Here is a 14,334-nt window from a genome sequence, read left to right on the forward strand (position 1 = left end):
TGGTACCACCGGCAGCTAGCCCTACGTCACGGTGAGTGGGACACGTGGTGGGTGCTGGTGGGCTTAGGGATATCCACCACCATAACTGCATTAGGTCCCGTCGCTTATTTAAGCCCCTGCCTTTCCTCCAGGGGTTTCACTTTGCCTGAGAGTCGACACCTTTCTTCTGCTTGAGAGTTTAGCCACTCAGCCACTCCATCGGTGCCCTTTTCGACTCTGAGCGCTCTTCGCACCAGTCTTCTCCATCCCCGTCGGCTCCCCGCCGCCTTCAATCCTCCGAGCCTCTCCGAGGGGTTCTCCCGTCGGGGCTTCTGCCCCAGAGGCCAACCTCGAGAGGATGCCATGGATCGAGAGGAGTAGAAGGGGGAAAACAGTAGCCTGCGAATTCTCCAACTATCGAACTGTCACCGAGGGTTCCCACCGCCTCAAAGGGGGCTCGAGGGAGAGTTCCTTCAACAACATGGATTTAATAACGAAAACAACTGGTGAGTGCGCTCCGCTAGAGAATTTTGGAGTAGTTGAACGGGGTGACACCGGTCAAGGGGGCAGAGTTATCGTCACAAGCTGTGGCGGGTTTCCTGACATCGTTGGGGCCGAGGGAGCAGAAGCGGTCGGCACTGTCGGTGGGGCAGTAGAACTTGTTGCGGGGTCGGTGGAAGTAGCGCATGCCGACCTTGTCGGTGGAAGTAGTGCATGCCGACCTTGCCGAAGTACCTAGGACGGTGGTCGTCATGGAGCACGCGATGGTGGTGCATGCCTCCGACGTCATCGCGGCCTTCGAGGTACTTTCGGTCCTTCCCGATGCAGGTCATCGTTGCTGCCGTCATCGCCGTCGTTGCCCCTTGAATTCTATGCCCCCCTTCCCCTAGGGTTGGGGTTTTGGCGATGGAGCGGAACAAGGTGGGGGGCGAGACCGAGAGGTTCATCACACGCACTGAAAAATACTACTGAGAAGGATGGAACCGGAAAGAGAAGTCAAAAGGTTGAAGTGGTCTCCAATGTATTCCTTTCGAGTCTTGTAGTAATGTTCTTTTTTCTCGATCCTCAGGGCCTTGTAACGACATCTTGTTAATCGAGAATGAAAAGGAGATTTTCGTTACCTTGTCCCCATTTTGCATCAAATTATCATTTGCCGAACTTCTTTCATCACTATTGTTATTGTTGTATTCCCCCTCATCTCTCTCCTTCTCTTCTCTTTTTTTTTTTTTTCAGTGCCGATGCCGTCTGGGGGTTCCTGGTCGTCGCCACGTCGGCTTGCCTTTCTTGCTGTCTTTCTTTCGACTTTTGCCTTGCTTGATATTGGTGTCGTTCAAAGGTACCCGATCGCCGTCGCATCGACCCATCCTTTTGCTTATGGCCGCAGGTTTGCCCGGGACCACTTGAGTTTGACGCCCCCTTTCAGGGTTCGAGCTCAGAGGTCTGAGCTTCTCGTCGCTCCGAGGAAGCCATCTTATCCCTGGCCTGTGTTGAGAGCTCTTTTGGAGACCAGAGATTTTGATGAGAACCCCCATCCTCGCTGAGGTGAGGTTCCCTATATTTTTGATATAATTTGTTTTCCATTTGTCGCTGATGTAGTTCGTCGCTTTCCCTTTTTAACCCCTCCCCCCTTTTTCTTTTTCTTTTCTTGAGTGAGGGTTTTCCCTCTGCTCTTAGTGGGGTCGCGGGAGCGTGGAGGGGTCACTGGGAAGGCTCCCTTTTCCTTATCCGTCTTGGATGACCAGACCTTAATTGGTGTCAGGACGAGGTTCTTCTCCTATTTCTGACGTAATCAGTTTCAGCTCTGGTTAGGATGAGGTCCTCCTCTTGTCTCTAACAGGGTTGTGGGGGCACATATGGGCGTGGAGGGGTCGCTGGGAAGGCTTCCTTTTCCTTATCCAGTCTTGGATGACCAGACCTTAATTGGTGTCAGGACGAGGTTCTTCTCCTATTTCTGACATAATCAGTTTCAGCTTTGGTTAAGACGAGGTCCTCCTCTTGTCTCTAACAGGGCTGTGGGGGCACATATGGGCATGGCAGGGCCTCTCCCCCATCCGGTCTAAGTGTAATCGGGCCTTCGACTTTGCTCAGGTTAGGGCGAGGTTCTCCTTCTGTCCCTAACGTGGCTGTGGGGGCACATATGGGCGTTGCCAGGCCTCTCCCCCTATCTGGTCTAAGTATAACCGAGCCTTCTATTTTGCTCAGGTTAGGGCGAGGTTCTCCTCCTGTCCCTAATGTGGCTGTGGGGGCACATATGGGCGTTGCAGGGCCTCTCCCCCCATCCGGTCTAAGTGTAACGGGCCTTCGACTTTGCTCATGTTAGGATGAGGTTCTCCTCCTGTTCCTAACATGGCTGTGGGGGCACATATGGGCATTGCAGGGCCTCTCCCCCCATCCGATCTAAGTGTAATCGGGCCTTCGACTTTGCTTATGTTAGGACGAGGTTCTCCTCCTGTTCCTAACATAACTGTGGGGGAACATATGGGTGTTGCAGGGCCTCTCCCCCCATCCGATCTAAATGTAACCGGGCCTTCACTTTGCTGATGTTAGGATGAAGTTCTCCTCCTATTCCTAACATGGCTGTGGGGGCACATATGGGTGTTGCAGGGCCTTTCCCCCCATCCGGTCTGAATGTAACCGGACCTTCGACTTGGCTCATGTTAGGACGAGGTTCTCCTCCTGTTCCTAACACGGTTTGTTTCGATCATCCTGTCGGTATAGGCTCGTGCCAAGAGAGAAGACATGTGGATATAAGACTTTTATTAAAAATGAAGTTACCGGTAATACATTCATAAATTTTCAGAGCTCCATGGTCGCGGGAGGTCTGCTCCTCCGAGCTCCTTGAGGTAATAAGTTCCGAGCCGGACTACTTCTTTGACTTCGTATGGGCCTTCCCAATTTGGGGCGAGCTTCCCTCGATTCTGAGGTTGCGAGATGGTGGCTCGTCGAAGCACTAAATCTCCTGCTCTAAAGACTTTATTCTTGACCCGAAGTTGTAATAGCAGGCGACTTTCTGCCTGTAGGCTGCCATCCGAACTTGAGCTACCTCCCGCTTCTCTTCCAGCAAGTCGAGGTTGGCTTTAAGACCTTGCGAATTGTGATGCTTGTTGAATGCCACGACTCGTGCCGATGGGAGCTTGAGCTCAATTGGGATAACGGCCTCCGTTCCGAAGCTAGAGCGAAGGGGGTCTCCCCCGTGGGCAGTCTTTGGGTAGTTCGGTATGCCCACAACACATGATAAAGTTCGTCTACCCAAGATCCCTTCGCTTTTTCGAGCCTTGTCTTAATCCCTTGCAGTAGAGTTCTGTTGGTCACTTCAGCTTCGTCGTTCGCCTGAGGATGGGCTACGGACGTGAAGTTGTGGGAGATGTTTAGGTCCTACAAAATTTGGCGAATCTCGCTCCCGCGAATTGCCGCCCATTATTAGTAATTAGGGTTCTCGGTAGGCCGAACCTGCAAACGATTGACTTCCAGATGAAGTCTTGTACTTTAGCTTTTGTGATTTTCGCCAGCGGTTCGGCCTCGACCCACTTGGTGAAATAGTCAATCGCTACCAGGAGGAACTTTCTCTGCCCCGACGCCATGGGAAAGGTCCAAGGATATCCATCCCCCATTGCACAAACGGCCATGGGGCACTCAAGGGTGTAAGCTCGGTGGCGGGCTGTCTCTGGATGTTGGCATATCTCTGACATCGATCGCACTTTCTAACGTATTCAATTGAGTCACGATGTATAGTTGGCCAGTAATATCCTTGGCGGAGCAACTTGTGGGACAAGGATCTAGCCCCCAGATGGCTTCCGCAGATTCCTTCATGCACCTCCCACAAGGCGTGGTCAGCTTCTGAAGGTCGAAGACATTTTAAAAGGGGCAAAGAGTATGATCTCTTGTACAACTTGCCCTCATAAAGGATGTATCGGGAGGCTTGATTTCTGAGCTTCCGAGCTTCTTTTGCATCATGAGGGAGAACCCCGTCTCTGAGGTATGCTATCAGTGGGTCGATCCAACTGGGCTCGCGATCAATTTCCATCACGGGCCATGATTCTTCCATACTCAAGCACTTCAGAACTTCAAAGAGAACACCCTTGGACAATTCGGCCGGAGCCAGCGTAGCCAGCTTGGAGAGAAGATCGGCCCTGGTATTTTCCATCCTTGGAATCTGCCTGATGTTGAAGCTACTAAAGGCGGGGACGAGCTCCTTTACCTTTACAAGATACTTAGCCATGCTGTCCTCCCGTGCTTCGTAGTTTTCGTTGACTTGTCCCACTACCAGTTGAGAGTCGCTGTGAACTTGGAGTCGATCTACTCTCAATTCTTTGGTGATCTTCAATCTGCGATCAGAGCTTCATATTCTGCTTCATTGTTTGTTGCAGGAAATTCGAAGCGCAGAGCATACTCTGCGATGATTCCCTCTGGACTGATCAAGATTAGGCCCGCGCCTGCACCCGACATGTTGGAAGACCCATCCACGTAGAGGGCCCAAAAGCAACCAGAGGGGTCTACTTCTTCTTTGGGGGAGTTCGGTCGGGGCTCCAGGCCGTCAATTTCGCCCTGTTCAGATTTGGCCTCCTCCAAGATAGTGCACTCCACTATAAAATCTGCCAATATCTGGGCTTTCATTGCTGGTCTAGGTCGATAGTTGATGTCGAATTTTGTGAGCTCGATCGCCCACTTCGCCATCCTCCTGGAGGCATCCGCCCGGTGCAGAATCACCTTGATCGGTTGGTCGGTGAGCAGCGTTACGGTGTGCCCTTGAAAGTAGGGTCGGGGCCTCCGGGCTGCAATCAATAGGGCGTAAGTTAGTTTCTCTAATTTAGTATATCTGATTTCGGCGTCTCTCAACGTGCGACTGACGTAGTAGATCGACCACTGGATTTTTGCTTCTTCCTTGACAAGGACTGCTACGAGAGCCATGGGGGAGACCGCCAGGTACAAAAATAGTTCCTCTCCAGGCTCGGGCTTCGCCAACAATGGAGGCAAGCCGAGGTAGCTCCTTAGCTCTTCAAACGCCTGTTGGCACTCAGCGGTCCAACAGAAGTTCTTCAACTGCTTGAGGGTTTGGAAGAAGGGTAAGCACCATTCGACCGACCTCGCAACGAAGCGATTCAGGGCTGCTACCCTCCCTGTAAGGTGCTGAACCTCTTTTATCGACTTCAGGGTGGCCATCTCCTGGATGGCGTGAATTTTCTTTGGGTTGGCTTCAATTTCGCACCCCGATACCATGAAGCCCAGGAACTTCCCCGAAGTCACTCCGAAAGCACATTTAGTCGGGTTCAGCTTCATCTTATATTTTCGGAGGGCATCGAAGGTCTCCTCGAGGTTGGCGACATGGTTCATGGAAGATTTACTTTTCACGAGCATGTCATCCACGTAGACCTCCATATTGCGGCCGATCTACTCCTTGAAGATTTTGTTCACCAGCCGTTGGTAGGTTGCGCCTGCATTTTTGAGGCCGAAAGGCATGACCTTGTAACAGTAAAGGCTACGGTTAGTAATGAAAGCAGTCTTTTCTTCATCTTCCGGTGCCATCCTGATTTGATTATAGCCAGAGAATGCATCCATAAAGGTGAGAAGCTCATGGCCCGAGGTTACATCCATCAGTTGATCAATTCTGGGCAGAGGGTAGCTGTCCTTTGGGTAGGCTTTATTCAGTTTTTAATGTCTATACACATCCTCCACTTGTTGTTTGCCTTTTTGACTAGGATGATGTTGGAAATCCAATCAGGATAATTGACTTCTCTAATGAATCCGGCTTTCAAGAGTTTGTTCACTTCCTCGGCTATCGCTTTCTGCCTCTCTGGTGCATGACTCTGGATTTTTTCTTTCGTCGGTGGATGCTTTGGATCCATGGCCAGACGGTGTTCCATGACTTTCGCGTCAATCCCTGGCATGTCTGCTGGAACCCAAGAGAAAATGTCTGCATTCTTTCATAGAAAATCGATGAGATGCATCCGCACCTCTTCCCCCAGGTTGGATCCGATCTTCACCACATGCTCCGCATTCCCATCGTTCAAAGGGATCGAAACCAGATCTTCGATTGGGCCACCCCTCTTTCAGCGAGGTCATCGCGGGCGTTCAGCCCATCAACTGGACAGAGATCGGATTGGTCACTTCTTTGCAAGGCTATGTTGTAGCAGTGTCTGGCCAAGGCTTGGTCTCCCCTGACTTTTCTGACCCCCTGGTTGGTGGGGAATTTCAATTTCAAATGGTAGGTTGACATGATAGCTCGAAGAGCGTTGAGGCCAGGTCGGCCGAGGATTGCGTTGTAGGCTGACGGTGCCTTCACCACCAGGAAATTCACCAGAGTGCTGGATTGTCTTGGATATCGACCCGCAGCTACAGTCAAAGTTATTACTCCCTCCCTGGGATAGCATCGCCGGTAAACCCTACCAGAGGGGAGCTAATCGGCCCCAAATGGCCGTCAAGGATGGACATTCTTGAGAAGGCATCGTAGAATAAAATGTCGGCCGAACTTTCATTGTCGACTAGAATGCGGCGGACATCGTAATTAGCTATTTTCAAGGAAACCACAACTGCGTCGTTATAAAGAAATTGAACTCCCCAAGCATCTTCTTCAGTGAAAGTTATGGACTCCTCGATCTTTTGCCGCTTGGGAGGTCCGGCCAATACGTCGGTCGCTCCCTGTCGGGATTCTTCTGAGATGATGTTGGTGAAATCCATCGGAGGCCGATTGTCTGACTGCTCCATGCTGGCGGCCGTTGTCGGAAGAGGAGCCTGGGAAATTGGAGGCGAGGTCAGAGCCTGAGATCTGACCGCAGAGGCCGTGGGTCACCATGCGGATGCTTTGTGGGGAGGCATCGGGTGAAGATCTAGCGGGGAAAGGAGGAGAGGACGTCGGAAAAGATGGCCGGAGGCGGTCCCGTTGAGCGCTCCTTTAAGAACAAGGGTACTGCAAAGACACAGCTCTTTCCTCTAGCGCCAATCCTGTTGGTGCAAAAATCTGCCTGCGTCAGAGAAGCTGGAGTCGTGGGAGTCGCGGTCACCGTCGGGACCTGCAAAAGAAGTCTAAACCAGAGTTGGGGTTGCTCCAGCAAGACCTTCCGACGCTCAAGTCAGTTCTCTGCCTCAACAAGAATGGAGTACTCGAACGGAAATTTTAGTAGAGTTTTGGGATAGAAATTAGAGCTTAGAGAATAACGTATCTGGGGTCCCCCTTTTTATAGGCAGAGGGAGTGACGGATTGATAGCGACGTTTGTAACTGCCTAGTAGTGGGCCACTCGGGGCCAGGACGAGTTTATTATGAAGAGTAATGGGGTGGAGTCGTGGCTGTTACCATGGCTCGCCACATGGAGTCTGTTGCGGAAAGTGGAGCGGCGTGGGATCCGTCGCAGGAAGTGGACCAGAGTCGTGGCCGTTACTAAAGCCTGCCAGGGAGTGGTGGAGCCACGCAAAATCCATCGCAGGAGGTGGAGCAGAGTCGTGGCCGTTACTGTGGTCTGCTAGGGAGTGATGGAGCCGCATGGGATCCATCGCAGGAAGTGGAGCAGAGTCGTGGCCGTTACTGGGGCCTACCAGAGGGTCCAGATCTGTCGGTCGAAGTTCGGTTGGAGTTCGATCTCCGTAGAAGCCCGGATGGGGATCATTTGTCGAGGAATCTCGGCCAAGACCTGCAACAGGAGTTCAGGGTGGAAGTCTGGCTCCCGTGGGACTCCGGACGAAGTCTTCCTATAGTTGAAGTCGGGGATGAAGTCTGGCTCCCATAGGAGTCTGGATGAAGTTTACCTGCAGTCGGAGTCGGGGATGAAGTCCGACTCCCGTAGGAGTCTGGACGAAGTCTTCCTGTAGTTGGAGTCAGAGATGAAGTCTGGCTCCCGTGGGAGCCCGGACGAAGTCTTCCTATAGTCGGAACTGGGGACGGAGTCCGACTTCTGTAGGAGTCCAGATGAAGTCTACCTGCAAGTGGAGCTGGGGACGGAGTCCGGCTCCCGTAGGGGTCTGGACGAAGTCTTCTTGCCGCTGAAGTCGGGGATGAAGTCCGGCTCCCGTAGGAGTCCGGACGAAGTCTTCCTGCCACTGAAGTCGGGGATGAAGTCCGGCTCCCGTAGGAGTCCGGACGAAGTCTTCCTGCAGTTGGAGTCGGAGATGAAGTTCGTTTCCCGTGGGAGCTTGGACGAAGTCTTCCTGCAGCCGAAACTGGGGACGGAGTCCAGCTCCCGTAGGAGTCCGGATGAAGTCTACCTGCAATTGGAGCTGGGGATGGAGTCTGGCTCCCGTAGGGGTCCGGACGAAGTCTTCTTGCCGCTGAAGTCGGGGACGAAGTCCGGCTCCCGTAGGAGTCCGGATGAAGTCTTCCTGCCACTGAAGTGGGATGAAGTCTGGCTCCCGTAGGAGTCCGGATGAAGTCTTCCTGCCGCTGAAGTCGGGGATGAAGTCCGGCTCCCGTAGGAGTCCGTACGAAGTCTTCCTGTCGCTGAAGTCGGGGATGAAGTCCGGCTCCGGTAGGAGTCCGGACGAAGTCTTCCTGCCGCTAAATTCAGGGACGAAGTCTAGCTCCCGTAGGAGTCCGGACGAAGTCTTCTTGCCGCTGAAGTCGGGGACGAAGTCCGGCTCCTGTAGGAGCCTAGACGAAGTCTTCCTGCTGCTGAAGTCGGGGACGAAGTCCGACTCCCGTAGGAGTCCGGACGAAGTCTAGCGGGTAGGAACTTGGGTGGAGCCCGTTCGTCGTGAAGAATTTGGTCGACGCCGGTGGGGGTCTATTCGTCGGCAGAACTTGGGAATGTCACGGGGGCTCGGCCGCTGGAGAGATGCCTCCGAAGGTCGGATGCCGGTAGAATCCCTGAGGGGTTACTCCTGACACGAACTTCGGCTGGAGGTGGGTTTTATACCCAAAAACTAGTATGCAGCAAAATTTAAAAATTTTTCAGATTAAATCTAATTTAATCTAAGCATGCATAAGATCAAATCTTCAAATCATAACAAGATCATCATATGTGAGATAAGATTCAGATATAAAAATTAAATATAAAAAAATAAATTTAAAATATATTTGGACATGGATCAATCTTCAATATGAACAGATGATCATGGATGTCTTCTGAAGGTCTCTTTTAGCCGCATAAGTATCCGACCTCTACGGATATCCACACGAGACTCTGATCTGATCAGAAGCTTTTTGATCTCATTAGGATGCTAGCTCCCTTACAAAGATCGCATCTTGATGGTTGAAATTTTTTTTTCTCTCAAGACACTTTTGGAGGACAGAAGATGTAGGAGGATCTTGATCTCTATGCTAGAGATCATGAGAAGAACCCTTTCTTTTCTTTTTTCATAAAATCTATGCACCAAATCTCTACAATAGAGATGTAAAAATTTTATTCAACTTTTGGATAAAGAAAAAAGAAGACATCCATGTCTAAACATGGACAAGAAGGAGGAGACAAGATGTTCTAACAACCAACCCTTGGTTATTGCAAGAAAGAAGAGATAGGGAGCATAACAAACCTCACGCCAAGAACTATGGATGCTGCCCCTTCTTTCTTTGCTTTTCTCCATGTGAAATCATCTTTTCTAGGATGTGGAAACCTGGTGTTAATCTCTACTAAATAAAAACATCCAAGGGTGGGTATAAATAGACCAAAAGATGGAGTCCTAGATTGGGTAGGAGATAAAGTCCTAAACACCTAAGACTCTACCAAACTTTTGGATGCCGCTTATAACTAATTCCATGCCCAAATTTACATGGGAATTAGGGAGGAAAACCTTCTTTCTTACACACCAAAAAGGGAGGAGGAATCATGTTAATTTGAATAGAAAAGGTGGCATAAAAAATGGTATGGCATGGGACCCCTTTGGTGCATAGATAGGGAAGAGTTTAAGATTCATGGGACTCTATCATTAGATGCCTGTTTTAAATCAAATAAAATACTAATGAATCCTAATCAAATTAGAACCAGATTAGACTCAAAAAGATGAAAAACCAAATCTAACTTGGAGCCCAATCTATTTAGATTTTATATCTCCTAATTGGAGGAGTCCTAGTCCAATTGGACTCTTTCTTAGTGCTTGAGTCAAACTCAATTTTAATCCTAACTAATTAAGATTTGGTGCACCTATGAACATAAGAATTTTTAATCCAATTAAGAATACATACATCCTAGTCTAATTAGAAATTGCGTCAAACCTAAATTCTAATTCAACTGGAGTTAATCATCCGATTTTTTTGGGGTTATCCTATAACCCTTTAAGGTTGATCAAAGCAAACCCATATTGAGTCAAATTAAATCCAATCAAATTAGATTTGATACAAGCCCCATTGCTCAATCAAATTGAGTCAATTAGCAATCTTATTACTAATTAATCTTTCTATAACTCACTAACTCTTTAGTAAGTTACATAATGCAATATTTGTATTGAATCAATCATCAATCAAATTGATAATCAAATCCTGTTACGATTCATAATCGTAATTCAACCATCTGATCAGTTAAAAGCCTCTATTGTGTATGACCCCATAGATTTTATTCTGTCTGATAATGAGTATATTATGATCTCCATCACAATATCATTGAAACTCTTTTCAATGGATTGGAACAATTCCAACTCAGCCCACCAAAGATCATCGATCATCAAGATGATCCTCGTGAGTCTCATAATCCACCAGTGACACCTAGCAGTATGTAGTGTCAATCCAGTAGAATAAAAGATGAACCTCTAAGTGTAGTTAACACATGATACAATCTCTCTATCATGAGTTTCGATCAAATGGTAGGTCATGGATGAATCGTCAAACCTCAACATCGATCATATGATAGATTCAATCAGCTCGAATCCATATATGATTTTATGAAAATTTTTTCTCTCAATCACACTGCTATAGCTATAGACTTATGGACTCAGCTTCTTAAATCTCATAAAACTACTCCTTTCTACTAAGATCGATAGATTCCATCTTGATGCACACCCTACTCCTACAGTGGACAACTTTCGCCAACATCTACTACAAGGGCTTATTGAGACCTATGTTGATATGTCAATCAAACTCTAGCAGCCTCACTGCAAGCAGTAGTACCATCTCAGGTCAAAAGACCAATCATACAACTATAACATCGAGAAAGTCATTAACGAGTGAGCAGACATCCATGTGACTTCTCATGTTGGTTACGCTCAGTGCTAGTTGTTCTCTAACAACCACTTGCACTCTCGCTCTAGTATCTCTATATTGCAGACTTGAGACCCATATGTCCGAAGAAGTGATCCGTGTACTGATCTATCCAGATCAATCACTATCTCCATGATGATCCTATGACCAGAAGTAATTTAAGAATTAACCATCAATGACACATGCCTCAAATTCTCAACTCTTTGAGAATATGTATCATCATCTTGTTAATCTCTTGGATGATTCATGGACACATAAATATGAATGACAATATAACTATCTAATAAGTATAAAATTATATCCTAGAGATATAAAATATATCAGTCAAGATTGGCTTCTAAGACATACATCTAACAATCTCTTGAAGGAACCAGATCTAGGATTTCAGGGTTAGATCTTGAAACTTTTAAAAGATCAGACAGTGGAAGACTAAAATAAATCAAAATTTATCTTATAAAATTAAAAAAAATTTAGATCTAAAATCTTATTAAATGATTATTACATGGTATTAAATCAAAATTAATATATAAAGAGCAAAAACTACATATTGATCATATCAACATGTTTCTATACTACATCTAATGTATGTAAAATATAATAGATCAGATCTATTACCTTGCAAGTTAAACATTCTAACTTTGATGATATGAGCTTGAGGATGATGTTGTGAGCCACACATACATCCAACCTCTAAGAGTCGTCCACACGAGCCCACGAATCATGATCAGAAGTCCTGGTCTAGGAAATCAGCATAGTATGCTAGTACTGTGCTGATCCTTCTTCGATGGTCGATCAGATACCTCCTTCTTCTTGATTTGAACTCTTTCAAAGATGTGAAGTAGGAGAAGGAGTTTTAGATGTGAGACACTCTCAGAAAACTCACAGGTGGAGGAAGGAAAGAGGTGAACTCAACAACCCTAGAAGAAGACCCTCTTCTTTTTCTCTTTGCTCTAACCCAGACACTTAGTTTTGTGTCTATTATATCTCCACACCCCAACACTCTTTCTTCATAGTTTTCACATGCCCAAAAGTTCTCTCAATGATCTATAATCCAAAATAATTTTAAGAGGAAATTCATCTTAAATAAAGAGATATGAAGAATCCTTGCCTAGGTCAAATACCTAGTCAAGGAAAATCCAAACAGGGCAAGACAAGGGGTGCCCCTCTTCCCCTCTTTCTTTTTCTACCATAGACCACCAGAAAAGGGCACACAATATATGCCATAAAAGTCACAAAAATTTCAAAAAAAATCTGAGTAAAATCAGTGCCATGAGGAAAGAGTTTTGCTTTCCTAAAATTCTATCTCACAGAATTTAAAATCCAAACTAATTCCTACTTGACTTGGTCCACAACCACATTTCATGTAAAAGAGAAAGAGTGAAAAGCTTTGGGCATATATGAAGGCCTGGGAGAGAAGGTTTTATCACATAAAATAAGAGAGAGTGGGCATGGGGGGCTAAGGTGGCACAAGGTGGAATCCTAGTCTTACTAGGGTTCAATCTATGACTTGTTCAAATTTGGTTTCTCAAACCCAATCAAACCAAAATCAAATCAACTGAATTAAAATAGATCTTAACCCAACTAATAACTTAATTTAATCAGATTAAATTAGATTTAAATCTGATTTAATTTTTTAATCGAATTAGAAATTAGGTTGATCCAAGTCCTAATTGGACTAGGACTAGTTTTTTCTTACACCTAGCTTATCCAATAAACCAATTGAACTTGATCCAATCAAATCTAAATCAAATCTAATTAAGTCATATTTAATTAAACTTAATCTCAGCCCATTGTCTTAATCAAATTAAGCTAATTAGCAATCGAATTGCTAATCGCTCCTTCTGCAACACTTTCACTAGGTTAAATGTCAATCGTATTGATCGTTTAACCCAAGAACGATTCTCAATCATTGATCAACCATCCGATCGGATCATAAATTCTAATGTGTGTGACCTTATAGGTCCAAACTTAAGCCAGTAGCATAGAAATTAATTTTTAGATCAATCAAAGTGACCATCTAGCAATGGTACTCGATGGTCGGATAGGTGAATGTGTAGAACAACATCCTTAGAACCCATGCGATATAGTTTCCATATAATTCATCCCCTTGACCAAAATGCTCATAGGACACCTCAGAGTTTAACTATCAACTCTGATCAGATTGTCCATATTGTATTTCAAAATATCAAATCCATCTGATGGATTACCCTGGTCAAGGTTTTGTTAAATTGAAATACAACGACTCATTCTTCTCCAACTCTTGGAGTGGTCAATCCCATCTTGATCACACTTTGACTTTGCAAGTACTTGACAGTGCCCAGAAGCCTTCCATCGCTGAATCAGAAATTCAGTTAGTCCAGTACCAAAGCATAGTGAGTTGCTTGCAAGTCACTGAGGCGATCTCAGATCTAAGGGATACTTATACCTATATCCCATCAGAGACATTCTCGACAACAAAATACTCTGATTAAGAGGACAACCAATGATGATGTATATTTATGTCTCACCTGTATGCTATACCAGTGTCTCCACACTACTTGATTAAGAGGACAACCAACCCATATGGCCTACAGCGACCTATGCTCGATAAAAGCTGTCATGCTTATTAACAGCTTATCATTTGGTCATGAATAGTTTTAAGGGCTAATCGATAAATCCTCTCTTTATCGAACCTAAATAGTCCTAAGGACTTCATCACAACAACGGAGTTCATTAGAAGATGAAAACTTATGATGAAAATGCTAAAAATATATTTTATTTATTATCCAATCAATTACAATACAAGGTTGCTCAACCATCAACAGGTTGACGATTGGCTTTTGGGACATATTTTCCAACAACTTCCACTTGTCCTAAAGCCACTCGGCACTGTATCTAATATCCATCTTCGACTTGTGGTTGTCGAACTCCTTTATCACCAGGGCTTTAGTGAAGGGGTCGGTCAGGTTCTCCTTTTGTCAATCTTCTGAAGATCGATGTCACCTCGATCCACGATCTCCCAAACCAGGTGGAAGCGGCACAAAATATGCTTCATCCGCTGGTGTGCTTTGGATTCCTTCGCCTGAGCTATGGCACCAGTGCTGTCACAGTAGAGCAGGATCGGACCATCGAGGGAGGGTGCTACTCTGAGCTCGATGATGAATTTTCTCAACCACATAGCTTCTTTCGTGGCATCCGATGCTGTGACGTACTCCACCTTACAAACAGTCTGCCACAGTATGCTACTTGAAACTCTTCTAGC

This window comes from Elaeis guineensis, chromosome 2 (genome assembly GCF_000442705.2).
Source record: "Elaeis guineensis isolate ETL-2024a chromosome 2, EG11, whole genome shotgun sequence".
Classification (NCBI taxonomy): Eukaryota; Viridiplantae; Streptophyta; class Magnoliopsida; order Arecales; family Arecaceae; genus Elaeis; species Elaeis guineensis.